General features: G+C 32.3%; 1 long non-coding RNA gene across 17 annotated transcripts in view; it reads right to left on the bottom strand.

Annotated features, from left to right (window-relative positions):
- Window positions 1–15617, bottom strand: part of LOC144287854 (uncharacterized) — a 353649-nt gene that overhangs the window by 171834 nt on the left and 166198 nt on the right. The window contains exons 5-7 of one of the 17 annotated variants that reach the window (XR_013355647.1): window positions 7533–7659; window positions 2071–2127; window positions 824–1637 (exon numbers count right to left, since the gene is read on the bottom strand). The exons of 15 other annotated variants lie outside the window; for them this stretch is intronic. This is a non-coding gene — a long non-coding RNA (uncharacterized LOC144287854). Of the gene's footprint in view, window positions 1–823; window positions 1638–2070; window positions 2128–7532; window positions 7660–15617 lie in introns of those variants that run through there. One more of the 17 variants, XR_013355652.1, reaches the window with a different exon arrangement.

Here is a 15617-nt window from a genome sequence, read left to right as displayed (position 1 = left end):
AGGTATTGGACACTATTAAATAGATTTTGTTTATGATATAAAGGATGAACATATTTGAAATCTTATTTTGTGGTAAATAGTATGGCAATTTGTAAATGTATGTGGGGAGAGAGAGAGAGAGAGATTAGGAATAACTCCTATATTTAGGGATATTTGGGGATAATGCATGGGTGATAGTACCTTGTACAGAGTGTAAAGAAAACACAAATATTCCCAGAGATAAAAATTTAATTTGGATATATCGGGATTTAATAAATGTGAGACAAAGAATCAGAAGACACACAATTTAGATGATAATTTAAAAGAGAAGGGAGTAGATAATATTGACTGAAAAGTTTTTAGAATTGAAAATAAATAAGACTAAAATTTAATATTGGTTGCCCTCAACAATTAAGGATTGGCTAAAGGAAGCATAAATTATAAAGAATTCTGAAAAGTAGCTAAGATAGGACTAAGAAAATGTAAGAAAAATAGGATTCTAAGCAGGGAACTCAGGGGAAAATAATATTCCATAAGGGAGAGAATGATCAAAAGCATTTATCGATGCTGAAGCAAAAGAAAGCAAAATAAAGATTGAATTGTGCCCATGGGATTTAGGAAAATCTAGGTTACTAACGAGTTTGGTTACAAAGCATCAACAGCCTAGACAAAACAGGAGTTAAAGATAAAACCTTTTTTTTTAATTGGCTATGTACTTGTGAAGTGTTAATTTAATCAATTTAAAGTTATGAAGAACTATTTGATAAATTTAACAATGTGGTAGACTACAATGAAAATTAAAAATTTGTTTTAGCTTCTAATTGGAATAGTGATTTGACATGAGTTACGTAGCATCCAAAAGGAAATATTCTTGAGTGAAACACAGTATTGTATTAATTTTTTTTGAAAAAGAAAAGTAATATTCAAAAATGACATAATGAAGTTTTAGATTATATTTCAATCAGAAAGGCACTCCTTTTGCCAAAAGGATTTTTGAAACTGCCCCTCACTGACAGTGCTCAGGGAATGCTGGTGATATAGAAGATTAAAAAAAGGCCTCAAAGCACACACATCATCAAGAAAACCATAAGAAAAAAGAAACAAAAAATCCAGATCCACTGTTAGGTATTATTTGTAATATGTATATGATAAAGCCCAGAAGCTTAGAAACAATTTAACAAAAATCTATTAAAGCTATTTTAGAAAGAAGGTAGTGCAAGTATATATAGAAAATCAGAGAAAGATTCTGCATAAAAAAGTGACTAACTCAATGGTAAATAGCTGAGTCTTATGAAAAATTGTGGTGCTCCAATAGGACCCAGAAGAATGCTCCATGGTAGAAGATAACTCTGACTACTCATTGTAATCTGTTTAAGGATTTATGCCAGACTTCATTAGAGGGTAATGGTGGAAATATTATACTCTTGGTACCTGGTACCAGAATTTTTTATTGTGATATTTAACACTTTTGTTAAAACTAATTTATAAACTAACTTAGAAAAAGCTCATAATAGGGATCCCTGGGTGGCACAGCGGTTTGGCACCTGCCTTTGGTCCAGGGCGCGATCCTGGAGACCTGGGATCGAATCCCACGTTGGGCTCCCGGTGCGTGGAGCCTGCTTCTCCCTCTGCCTGTGTCTCTGCCTCTCTCTCTCTCTCTCTCTGTGTGACTATCATAAATAAATAAAAATTAAAAAAAAAAAAGAAAAAGCTCATAATAAAAGAATCCCAAGCCCAAGCAGAGACATTAGGAAGATAATAGAAAGAAGGTAATAGAAAGGAGGCATATAATTTTATGGGGTTTTGCAAGTTTGCAAGTCAGAGAGCCATGGAGTAGCTTATGTGATATGATCCTTTAACAGTAATACATTAAAATTGACAGCTTTATAATATATTTTACTTAGTGGGATTTTGTAGAAACTAGTAAGAGGGTTGAGTTTGGCTGTTAGGTAGTTAAGATGCAATTGAAATGGGCTGCTTGCAAATAGGTAAGGTAACACTCATGATCATAGGAAATAAGAAACCCTTTATTGACTGAAATCTTGTGGTTTTTCTCTATGTTCTCATAAGTCAAACTGGGAAGTCTGAGACAAATTTACCTAAATCCCAGATAGGTAGAATAGATTCTTCCGTCCAAGATTCCTTGTTCTATATTAATAAGAGGGAACAGAAGTTATAACCATAAAACTATTAGACAATCTTAATTTTATGACATATATTTATATTCAAAGATATTTTAATAATCTGTTAATTTCAATGTGTATTATCAAATCAGATTTAATATAATGCAGTATCTTAATATATAATTCTTATTTTTAAAAATAAACCCTTTATTAACTTTAAATATAAAGAATCATTTTGGGTTTTTTAATATAGAGATATATAAAATAATTTAAATAATAGTTGACCAATACAACCAAGATTGTAATATATACAATTACCAAAAACAGAGCAATGGCATTAGTTTATTCATAGCTAGTCTATATTTTACATATTTATTAATTGGAAATTGGATACCTATTTAAACATTTGATAAAATACTATATGAATAAATATATAAAGAATTTTTTTTCTATTTCCTCTCTGCGGAATCACTATTAGTATGACATTAGTAGAGAAAAAAGAATATGACATCTTGAGGAACACATCTGTAGCATCAGGCTATTCTAGATTCAAAAAACAGTACTATAGTGAGTTTTGAAAAAAGTATGGGAGGAGGAAACAAAAGAAAAACTAATGAGGAAGAATGTTGAGGAGTAAAATAATTATAGAATAATAGAAGCACAGCAATTGATGTCGGAGTACAATTATGGAGTTTTATAAGTCTGACCTTAATTCTCAGCTATTCTGAAATTAAATGAAAGAAAGTATTTAACTTTCCTTATTGGCAAAATTAATGTATTGGACAAATTGACCTTAAAGCACCCTTCTAACTTGAATTTCTTATGCTTCCAGGAATTGAAGTTAGTGACTATTAATTATCATCATAATAAAGGGAAATGTTAAATGATGACAAATATCAGAAACTACTTTGGCAATGTTTTGTGAACAAAGTGCATATCAATCCCTTGTGGTGCACTGAATAACATCGACCTCAAAAAACCCTTGAGAAATTATGTGACTCTGACCTGCAACTCATTATTTAATGCCTAGAACTATCATTTCATTTGTAAATACCCTATTGCCCCCAATGAATTATACATACCTTAGGCAAAGATTACATTTTTCTTATGGCTTTATTTATTATCAAGAAATGTTTATTGATTAATTAATCATACATTTTTCTCATGAACTTGACTTTCTTTTTTCTCTTTCTATCTCTTTCTCAACAAATACAGACTCTAGATATCTAGATCTAGACATAGGTATTGAGAGAGAGGGAGGAGAGGGCAAGTCAAACTAATACCTAATGAGGGAAAATGGCCTTATGTTGGAAAAATGGAACATATTATTGTTACTACATTAGATACTAAAGGCAAATTGTTTTACTTAAACTCCAAAATACACTGTAAGATGGGCTTTTCATCCCCAATGTATTTAAGGAAAACATTACTTCTGAAGTTTAATTAATTGAATCAAAGTCCATTTTTTTCTGAAACAGACATTACATTATTTTAAATCTACTTCATAATTATTGCACCTATTTCAAAAATACATTTTTTTTTATTTTTTGCTACAAAGGGGCACCCTGTCTAAGGTTTCCTTAGTATTCCAATAAATACTTAAATGTACTCTATTTCACTACCATAAATAAAGCAAAACAGTTAAAATAGTCACTATTGTTATTGAGCAAAGGTGTATTAAGGGACAGACTGCCAAAAATTGGCTTTGGATTTGGAAATATATTTTTTTCCCTCTATGTATAGTTCTAAGAATAAGAGCCTCCCTATTGAGAGGAGTGATTATGAGAAGAAAACAATAGTTCAAACTCCTTATTACTGATAGACATTAATTTTGAAAGAACTTTACTTTTATGATGATTTACATAAAATTAGGAGTCAGAAAACAATATCTAATATTAAGTCAATCTAAATTTCAGAACAGGACAGGGTTGCCTAGATGGCTTAGTCGGTTAAGCATCAGGCTCTTGATTTTGGCTCCAGTCATGATCTCAGAGTCCTGAGATTGAGCCCTCTGTCAGGGTCTGTGCTCAGTACGGAATCTGCTTGAGATTCTCTTTCCGACCGCTGCACCCCTACGCCATGCACGTGCTTTCTCTCTCTCTCAAATAAATAAATAAATCTTTAAAAAATAAATTTCAGAACAGGACAAATGAAAAGGAGTGTAGCCAAATGTCAAGGTTACATATTTGAAAACTACATTTTAATTCATAATTAAAAATAAAATTTCAGAAAAAATATCAATTTCAGTAGAATGTAAGAAAATAAGTTGTTTGAATATATAGTTAGGAATAAACAAAAATAAGAAAACTTCTTGAAGTTTCAATTAATATATTCATTCAAGGTATTTTTGCACATATATGGAGGATAACTGTGTTTACATTTTCCTCAGATCAAGGGGGTTGGATTATGGTCATGTTCTGTATAAAATATGTTAGGCAAGACTGTATTATGTTTTTTCCTTTTGGGTAAGCATTTGTTATACAGTGAAAATGCAAACACAAGCAAGTTTTCTAATGCCACAAAGACCTGAATTGCAAAAACAAAGGTTAGCATCAAATATTTCATATATCTAAAAACAAACAAAACAAAACAAAACAAAAAACACAGATTCAGTACTTGTGTCTTGAGTTTCTAAGTGCAGTTATTTACCAAAATTATGATTGTGACACCGCAGTAAAATTCTTTATAAGATTATTTCTAAAACCTTCAAAATTCCAATAAAATTTAGAATTCTTCATGTTGGGTATAAATATGTCACAATTCCTTGGCACATTTATTTAGCTCCAGATAAGCAAACAACTTTTAGTACCTAGAAAGATATTTAGCTAGAATATGTGAAATACTAATAAACTAATTGTATTATGGAGAATTATATTAATATTTATCTTTATATACTTAAAATTTTATGATATTAGATTGTTGTCTATATCTTTATAAATTTTTGGTGTGATATAAATTTTCCTATTATATGAAACTATTAAAATTGCTAAATTAAAAAATTAAAATGTTAAATGAATAAAATAGTTATCCTAATGATTTCAAATTTCTTTCACATGCTAGCCTTAATATAAATCATACACACACATACAGAGAAAAAATGATTATAATCTGCACAGGTTAACATAGTGATAATGCCAAATAACTCAATGAAAAAGAGTCCTTTCTGTCTAAAAGTTAATTGGGAGCTTGTATTATATTTGAGAATTTAAAGATCACATTGAAGATAAGCAATATAAAATAGTTAAATGCAATTAAAATTCTAAGTGACTATGAAATCCACATAGGCCATAAGAAATATTTTTTCCTAGTGTAGCACAATCCGTTCCATTTTTGCTCCCAATACATTGCAATCACATACCCATCACATGGCACATGTTTGGGAAAAAGAGACAAAAACTATAAAAGATCAAAGGATTCCATTTTTTTTCCCTACCAATTTAATGATAGTTATTTTTCACTTTCCTTTTCTATCTTTTCTTGTGATTTCATACCGCCTTGTAATAAACATCAACCAGTTCAAAAATAAAGTAGTTATATGCTAGACATATTAGTATCAAAAGATATAGATTGGATTGTTCCTTTTCTCTAGCAATTAAGGTGCATATGTCATGCAGGGAGAAATAACAAATTATTCCAAAATCTTAAAGTAGTGACCTTAATTAATAACTGGACTTAATTATTGAAGGCAGAGAGTAAGTTTACATAGTGTCTTAAATGTTTGTTAAAGGGAAAGAGAGAAAGAAAAACAGTGAATAATTACTATCTATACACTGATACATGATTTCCTTGGATTTCAAATGTTGGAGAGTAAATTTATGGTTTTATTCAGATCATTAGTTCCAATCATTCTCTTCCAAGATTTAAGAAAGTAGTGTATTCCTATATCTTTATAATGAACAAGAAAATAGTAGTATCTTTCTATTTTTATTTTAAACTTTAAAAATATAATAGTTATTAACCTCTGATTAGTGAGAATTCTGTTTTTACATATCAATTTTTTGTGCATATTAAATAGAAGTGTATTTAACAGAAAAAAATTATTATCATTGGAAGATAAATCTTTCTAAATGAAAAAAAAACTTGAAATATACATTTGTATAGGTTATTTCACTCTCTTTGTAGGCAGATGACAATCCATGAATTGAGGAAGAAAATATTGGGTGATCTCAATCTGTACTTTGGAGATGATAATACATGTATTATTCATAAGAATGGTGACCTTAGATTGTAATTATATGTAATACTATTTTTCACTCTAATTTTCTGAACAAATTCTAAGACTGAAAATATATAATCATTTTCCTTGAAACCGGTTTCTATAAAGACTATTCTCTAAAAAATAAAATTTACTTGTGTCTTTAAATGTAGTTTATAAACATATATGTATTATAAAATTAAGAGAATAAATAAAAACCCAATTTTGGGCTTGTAACTTTAGTTAATTTGAGAAAATTCAACTGGTCTAATAAAGTGATTAATTTATTCCTCATAATATTAATATAAATCAGACAATATCTTCTAATTATGCTTTAAATTTATTTAAACCATTTAGGGCAGTTTTTATTATTATGAAATAGAGTTAATATGAAATTGATAGTTTCACCATGGATATCCTGCTATCTCTGAAAAACTCTTATTTGATTGTTTCTGTTGATTTATAGTAAGACTTTGCTTCCCGATTAAACAGCAATTGCTTCCCGATTACAACAGAGCTATTATTTTTATTTTCCATTAACAAGGAACTGTCAACAATATATAAATTAATGCTGTATGAAGTATACTCATTAATTCTTCATCTGAAATTTAAATCTTTAAATACAATTATCAGTCACATTAATTACATGGGGAGGAATATTCAGAAATCAAGTCATTCCTAAATATGCTAGTTTGGGCATTTTCCTAATACTTATGTACAAAATTCATGATTACTGGGAAGTTTTTTTTTTCCCCCTCACCCATCTTTATTGACAATATAATTGTAGTTGATTTTCTGGTGGATTTTTTTTTTTTTTAATTTATGATAGTCACACAAAGAGAGAGAGAGAGGCAGAGACATAGGCAGAGGGAGAAGCAGCCTCCATGCACCGGGAGCCCGACATGGGACTCGATCCCCGGTCCCCAGGATCGCGCCCTGGGCCAAAGGCAGGCGCCAAAATGCTGTGCCACCCAGGGATCCTGATTTTCTGGTGGATTTAACCCATACTTCAAAATCTTGATAGTCTAGGGAACTATGGAATAGTCCTTAATTTTAAAAAATCTGAACATAATCACATAAAGTATTTCTATTAGATTGTGATTGTTTGGACTATTTTCCAAATACAGAGATGCTAAGAAAGAAACCTGGAAATCAAGTGGAAAATGCCTTTGATTCCTTCTTTAATATATCAACAAAATGTCCCACTTCTCCCTTGTCCTTCCGTTCTTCCTTACCTTGCTTTTTCTCCCCCTCTCTTCTTTGTCCTCACCTTCCTCCTCCTCTTCCTCTCTCTTTGCTCCTCTTCTTCCTCTTAACTTTTCCACTCCCCTGCCTTCTTTTTCTTCCATTAGTGTCTTTTTTCTTTTTTTTTTCTTTTTTTTAAATTTTTATTTATTTATGATAGTCACAGAGAGACAGAGAGAGAGAGAGAGGCAGAGACATAGGCAGAGGGAGAAGCAGGCTCCATGCACCGGGAGCCCGATGTGGGATTCGATCCCGGGTCTCCAGGATCGTGCCCTGGGCCAAAGGCAGGCGCCAAACCACTGCGCCACCCAGGGATCCCTAGTGTCTTTTTTCTATCAGTATAGATCACAGTTTCTAAATTTCAGCGCTAGTAAAATTTTGGATTATATAGTTATTTTTGTGTGGGGGGCTGTCCTAGGCATTATAAAATGTCTAGCAGCATTTTTGGTGTCTGTTCACTAGGTTCCAGGAGCAAATGTCCTGTAGGGACAACAAAACAAAACAAACTTCAGATATTGCCACTGATATATATATATATGCTTAAATTAGCCCCAGCTTTATTGTGAGTTCTTGGTAGAATATTTTGTAATTTTTTCTGAATACTTTGTACTTCTACATGGATTTATGATTTTAAGATGTTAACTAACCACTAAATGCAAGGACACGTGCTAGATTCCTTGTGTTAAAAATTATTTCTTGGATGATCCTTTAGCTTTAAAATTGTTAGGGCATTTTGAAAACTGTAGAGAATATATAAGGAAGAGTATTATTTAATAAACACAGAAATTAAAAACTTTACTCATCTCTACTGAACAGCAATTTAGCCTTTTTTGAGCTGCCCTTTAAACAATTTTAGTTATATATATAATCAACATCCCAAACTCCTTAATATCTTGAAATTAGACATAACTCTCTTCTCTTCTCTACCACATCTTTGTTTTTCTTCTTGTATCAGTTAAGTAACTGACACTATTTCTAGAAATCTTTGATATTATAATGATCTTTTGAATTGGTTCTTTCTTTTGGATTCTAAAACATACTGGTAGATAAGATTTTTTTTTTCTTTGTAAAAACTTCGTATTTCTTGAGTTCAATCCCTCATCTACCTGAACTGCTTCACTGAATTAATTTTTGTACTCTTCAGTTTTCTGGAACACAGAAGCAAAAAGTAATATTGTTGACATAAAATCGTCAAAAGGTAAGTATAGACAGATGCCTGCAAAGGATCTATATAATGTTCCAGAAAGAAAGAAAAAAAGAGCTTTTCAGGAAGAATTGAGACAGTAGGTAATAATGCCATGCCAGGTCATTTATACATTGAGAATGGGACATTATGTGATACTCTGTACCAAACTTTCAGAAGGAATATTCTTCCCAAATATAGCATGATATTTTCAGCTAAGAATACATGGAGTTAGACTTAAACCTCTCCCTATAAATTAAAAAAAAAGCTAAATTCCTTATTTTCTCTAGGATACTCTTTAAGTCATTTGCAAGATCATAATGGCTACAAGGTTTTTACTCTTTCTCTTCCCTAATTCTGATAACAAGTGAGAATATAAAATTCTGATTTAATTTCTACCTATTCTTAGATAAAACCTAGCCAAGAAAAAGATTGAGAGAGAGAAAAACAAGAAGAAAAAGGAGAAAAAAAAGAAAGAGAGAAGACAGAAAAAGAAAGAAAGAAAGAAAGAAAGAAAGAAAGAAAGAAAGAAGAAAGAAAGAAAGAAAGAAAGAAAGAAAGAAAGAAAGAAAGAAAAAGAAAGAAAGAAAGAAAGAAGAAAGAAAGAAAAATGAAACCGACCTTGGGCAACAAAACTGTTTTTGGTAACAGCAACAATAGCTGGAAGGAAAACTCATGAGGAACAGGGTAAAACTCTTCTAATACTAGTGAATTGAGAGGGTTACAAAGAGACTGTTAAAGAGGGAAAAAAATAAAACTTTCCAGTGATGCTTTTCCACAGCATCGAAAGACATATAACAAGCAGGAGGCCAAAGCAGGAAAAAAAAAAAAAAAAAAAAAGGGAAAAAAAAGGCCTATTGATAGATATATAAGAAAAACTACCCTAAAGCATTGAAGAAATAACTGTCTTTGAACTGGATTTATTGTTCAGAGTAGGACAGGAACATAGAAATTGTATGATTCATATCTTCAAAAAGATTAAAAAGAAAAGTTTCTTCTGAGAAAGTAGAACTAGCCTTCAAAGGGAAGGACCCATCTGCAATAAAAACTATTAAATACTATTTAAAAAGCAAAGTTGCCAAATTAAAAGTTGAGATATGCTCATTACAAAAAGATATCTTGAATCAAGTCAAGCAGAAACATAAAACCGAAAGCAAAAATACAACCACAAGCAAATATGCAACAGCATAAACACAACTATTCATAAACATACATCATGTATAAACACATCTATACACAATATAAATACCAGAAAATAAATTTATTATATTATATATTATATTATATTATATTATATTATATTATATTATATTATATTATATTATATTATATATAGATACCAGAAAAAATTACCCAAGGAGAAATTTAATAATCTCTGATATTTATCTCAAATCAAAATGCATTAAAATTAAAAATGGAAGCATAGGTATAAAATTTGATTTAAAAAAAATAACCCCTTGGGAGTAACCTAAAATTCTCTAACATTTAGGAGAAAGAAAATGTCAAATGTACATTTATGGCTTACTGATTTTAAATATTAAAAAAGTCTGAGGGCACAAGGATGGCTCGGTCTCACGCTAATTCCAAGGAGAAAGAATGAGATCTGCATGAATTCATAGATTCATGGTTTCAAAGTCGCAGTTAAATCTAGCTAAACTCAGGCAGCCCGAATGGCTCAGCAGCCCAGGTGTGATCCTGGAGACCTGGGATCCAGTCCAGGATCCCAGGAGCCTGCTTCTCCCTCTGCCTGTGTCTCTGCCTGCCTCTCTCTCTCTCTGTGTCTCTCATAAATGTATACATAAAATCTTAAAAGAAAAAAAAATCTAGCTAAATTCACAATCTGCGACATGATTATCATACCCCAGGGGTTTCTTTCTTTCACATCCACACACATAGACATACCCATCAGAAGGTACATACCCCATGTTTGTCCCAGTTGGGTAGAGTTAACACAAAGATCTTCTCCATTTGAGCTCAGGTAGTGATCTGAGGGTTGTGAGATCCAGGCCTGCCTGGGGTTCCATGTTCCGTGGGGAGTCTACTTGAGAGTGCCCTCACTATCTCTCTCAAGAAAATAAATAAAATCTTAAAAAAAAAAAAAAGGTCTTATACACAGAACAGTTAACCCTTTCATGTGTCAAGATATTTTGATCCTGTAATCCTTTTTGTGTAAGATTTAAAATCACTTTCCTAAACAGTACTTCTAGGATTTACTCCTGGAGATAATATACTAAGCCACACATGAGACAATTTTCCTAATTACTCATCCCTGACCACAGCTTTATTTATTCTCCTCTTTTTGAAAAGCAGGTTGTGATGATAAAATGTAGATCTCTTTCTGATAAGACTGCATGAAAGCCAAACCCCATCATAGCTATTGTTTGTTCAAATATCATAGCTATTATTTGCTCAAATATCTTGATTCTATTATTCTTATGGTATTTGATGCATTATGAAATTAAATTATTGATACAATATGCACAATTCCCAGGATTCCTAATACCAATCCTGTCCTGAAATCATGGAGAAGAGGGGGTGCAATAAGAGGAGGAGAGGGATGGCTGAAGAAAGATACACCGTTTGTCATTAATAAGTGGAAGCAAGCTGCTAATGCACTCAGAGACCTATTTCCCATTTTCAATGTATTTGTTACTATAAACACTTTTTTTCCAGATAACATCTTGCCACACACATGAAAGAGTGTCTCAACTTCTTATGTGTGTGGGTGTATTTTGCTCTGTATCTGATGATTCCACAACTACTTTCTCTGGCTATTATCTCTGCCAGCACTCCATTGTGGACTCTGTTTTCCTGTGCAGTCTGAGATTTTTTTATTGTTGACCATGTATGATCAAACTTTTCCTGTGACGATTCTTGGAAGAAGTCCTCTAGAGGGAATTTTGTTTGGTTAACTAGGTACCTGGATTACTAACAACCAAGGACTATTTTAAAGTAATTTCTTGCCTCCAGGATTGTTAGATCTGAGGTTATTTTTATATTTGGGTAGCAAACTCGCATGCTGCTTGTAGTTGTAAAATTTCTAAGGTTTGTTTTGTTGGTTTTCCCCTACTTTCCAACCACTCACTGCTTGAGACAGGTGATTTCTCTTTTTTATTAAAGATTTTATTTATTTATTTATCTGACAGGGAGAGAGAGAGAGAGAGAACATGTGCATACAGACAAGTAGGGGAAACAGTAGGCAGAGGGAGAGGGAGAAGCAGACTACCGACTAAGCTGGGAGTCTGCCACAGGGCTGAATCCTATGACTCTGGGATCATGACCTGAGCCCAGCAGATGCTTAACTGACTGAGCCACCCAGGCACCTGAGACAGGTGATTGATTTCTCATGTATCTCCCTGTGGATTTGATTTTACTCTGGTTTATTTTTTTTAACTAAAGATGTAGGTTTTGGATTTCGCAACTTTATCTTTTCACTTCCATATGGGAAGGGCTCCGCCTCCTGTTTAAAAAAAAAAAAAGTCTACTCAAATTGCTAAAAGATTTTCAGTTATCCATAAATATACCTGGAGTTTCTGAGATGCTTACTTTTTTAGATTCCAATTTTTGCATACTTGATGTCTTTATTTCTCTGATTGATTTCCTTTTTAGTGATATAAAGTCATTTTCCTATATATTTAATATTTTGCCATACAACATGTAATTCAGCCTGTCTTGTTCATTGTGCTTATGCAATAGGACATCCTTCATGTTTATAGAATGGGTGGGACATTGTCCTACTTATTTATCAAAAATTCAATTGATTTATTAGCAAAATGTCGATGCCTCAATTTTAATTTTTTTAAGAATTTATATATTTAGGGGTGCCTGGATGGCTCAGTCATTGAGCATCTGCCTTTGGCTCAGGTCTTGATCCTCAGGTCCTGGGATCAAGTCTCGCATTGGGCTCCCTGCAGGGAGTCTGCTTCTCCCTCTGCCTATGTCTCTGCTTCTCTCTCCATTACTTTCATGAATAAATAAGATTTTTAAAAAGGATTTTATGTATTTATTTGAAAGAGTGAGAGAGAGCATGAGCAGGGAGAGGAGGAAAAAGCAGACAAGGGGTTCAATCCCAGGATCCTGGGATCATGACCTGAGCCCAAGGCAAACACTCAACTGACTGAGCCACCCAGGTGCCCCTTATTTTTAAATTTTTCAGTATTCAATATTCAAATATTTTATTTCAATTCAATGCATTTGGATCCATGAAAGTTAATATATCAGACTTTAATGTCTGTAACTATAGTATCCTTTTCCCTCTTGCCACATATAAATGTATTTGTTTTTTTTTAATATATATAAGTATGAATATTAGCTCTAACACAGAACTAATTAAATGCAGCCATATTGAGTGCTTCTAATCCCTTTTCATTTCAAGACACTTTAGAAAAAATTGAAATTGATTTTGGCACAGAAAGGAACCAATATTGAGGAAAAAGCTCACTTTTCACATAATTTTTACACTTGAAAACATGAAATGATAGCCATTTGTGTTTGTCTTAAAACCAATATTAAGAACACACAAGTGTGTGTGATGTTTCAAACATGGGGAGAATATATAGAGAAAATCAAAAATCATAAGAAATTTCGTTCATGGTGTGGTAGTATGAGCAACTAATTTATTCTAAATAAGAAAGCTATAGCTAATCCTATATAATCTACTAAAGGTAGATATTTTTGACAAATCACAGAGGTATATTTATAGTAAAGAAATAAACTTAATAAGCAAATCCTTATAACTTAGTTTAAGAAATAAAATATCACCAGGACATTTGTGACTTTTCTCAGTTATACCCCATCTTTTTGCCTAAATGTAGGTGTAATCACAATTCTTGTGTTTTAATAACTTGATTTTTACCAATATTTTGTATTGGAGGAAAATATGATATTACATGAATTTTTGTTGCTCCCTATATGCTGCTTCCACTTATCTCTTCTCCACATGAGAGATACTATTAATGATCCCTTCCTTCCTTCCTTCCTTCCTTCCTTCCTTCCTTCCTTCCTTCCTTCCTTCCTTCCTTTCTTTCTTTCTTTCTTTCTTTCTTTCTTTCTTTCTTTCTTTCTTTCTTCTTTCTTTTTCTTTCTTTCTTCTTTCTTTTTCTTTCTTTTTTTCTTTCTTCTTCTTTCTTTTCTTTTCTTTCTTTCTTTCTTTCTTTCTTTCTCTCTCTCTGTCTTTCTTTTTCTTTCTTTCTCTTTCTTTCTTTCTTTCTTTCTTTCTTTCTTTCTTTCTTTCTTTCTTTCTCTTTCTTTCTTCCTTTCTTCTTCCTTTCTTCTTTTCTTTTAAGATTTTATTTATTTGAGATAGTGAGTGAGCTAGAGAGAGCAAGAGAGAGAGTTCAACATGGAAAAGGAGAAGCAGCTCCCCGCTGAGTGGGGAACACAATATGGGGCTTGATCCCAGGAGCCTGGCATTGTGACCTGAACAGAAGGCAGATGTCTCACTGACTAAGCCACCCATGCACTCCCATCAACCTTATTTTCTTTATAGGTATATGACATGTTTGTGAATCCTATGTTTCTCATCTTGATATGAAATAATATTCAGTGTTTTTAAAAAATATTTTATTTATTTATTCATGAGAGACAAGAGAGAGAGGCAGAGACATAAGCAGAGAAACAGGCTCCCTATGGGGAGCCGGACTCGGACTCCATCCCAGGACTCCAGGATCATACCCTGAGCAGAAGATAGATGCTCAACCACTGAGTCACCCAGGCATCCCTTTCTTTATGATTTACTTATCTTGTACTCAGCTTTTTTTGGACTCATTTTGCTTGATGAGCATACATTGCTACATGATAGTTATAATGTGAATACATATGTTCTAGTCTTGATGGACAATTGGGTCAATATTTGCCATAAACATTCTAATAAATGTCTCTTGGTCAAAGTGTAAAATGATTCATCTATACTGTATACCAAATAGTGGAATTGTTAGTCATGTATCTTCAATGTGACTAGATAATGACAAATGGTTTTATAAAATGGTTGTAATTATTTAAATTTGAACTGCCAATAAATTAATGGAATTGTTACTCCATTTCTTGAGCAAGACTTGGTGGCATCAAACTTAAGATCTAATAAAATTGTGAGTATGAAGTGATAATAGCTGAGTATATTATTTGCAATTTACCTGATTGCTAATGTAGTTTGTAATTTTTTCTTATAGGTATTAGCTATTTCTGTAGATATTTCTTCCTATTTAAATGTCTTTTTCAGGGCACCTGTGCATGCACACACACACACACACTCACACACACACCCTACACCTAAACTTTTTATGTTTTCCATGTCTTATTGGTTGGACCAGGGGCTAACTAGTAAACAATTTTCCATGTAAAGCAAAGAATCATGTCTCAGAGAGTTTTTTAAATGACTTCAGCAGTGCCCATAAGATAGTAAGTTGAACAGTTCAAACTCACTTTCGAAGTTTATAACCTTCAAAATTAGTCTTTTCTTCCCAAATCCAAGCTAATTTGTGAGGTGATGGAAATGTGATGTTTTTATTAAATATATTTCTCCATTCAAATTCTTTGTGGTTTAAATGCTCATTTGTTTTAAAAGTTAAAGAATCAACCAACTCCAACAGATACGGCTCATGGACTATACACTATAAGTGGTAAATATGAAGTTTCACCAAGAGTCCAAATAATTTATTGAATAAACTTTTTTTTCCCTGCTGAACTAACTTAAACATCAGCATTACTATAACTCAAGTTAAAAAAATTGAGAGAGATAGAGATTGCTAACTAGACAGAGAAAGTCAGAGAGCCAGGGAACCAGAGAGGGAAAGGAAGAGGAGAAGAAATCAACTGGTGGTAAAACATTAAGTGCTAATAGTCTAAATCTCCTTCACCGTCAGTGGCAACTATTTTGCTATTCACTAATTGTTTT

The sequence above is a fragment of the Canis aureus genome, chromosome 17, assembly GCF_053574225.1.
Source record: "Canis aureus isolate CA01 chromosome 17, VMU_Caureus_v.1.0, whole genome shotgun sequence".
NCBI classification, from domain to species: Eukaryota; Metazoa; Chordata; class Mammalia; order Carnivora; family Canidae; genus Canis; species Canis aureus.
The sequence above is the reverse complement of the archived record's forward strand: the minus strand, read 5'-3'. Positions and strand labels throughout refer to the sequence as shown.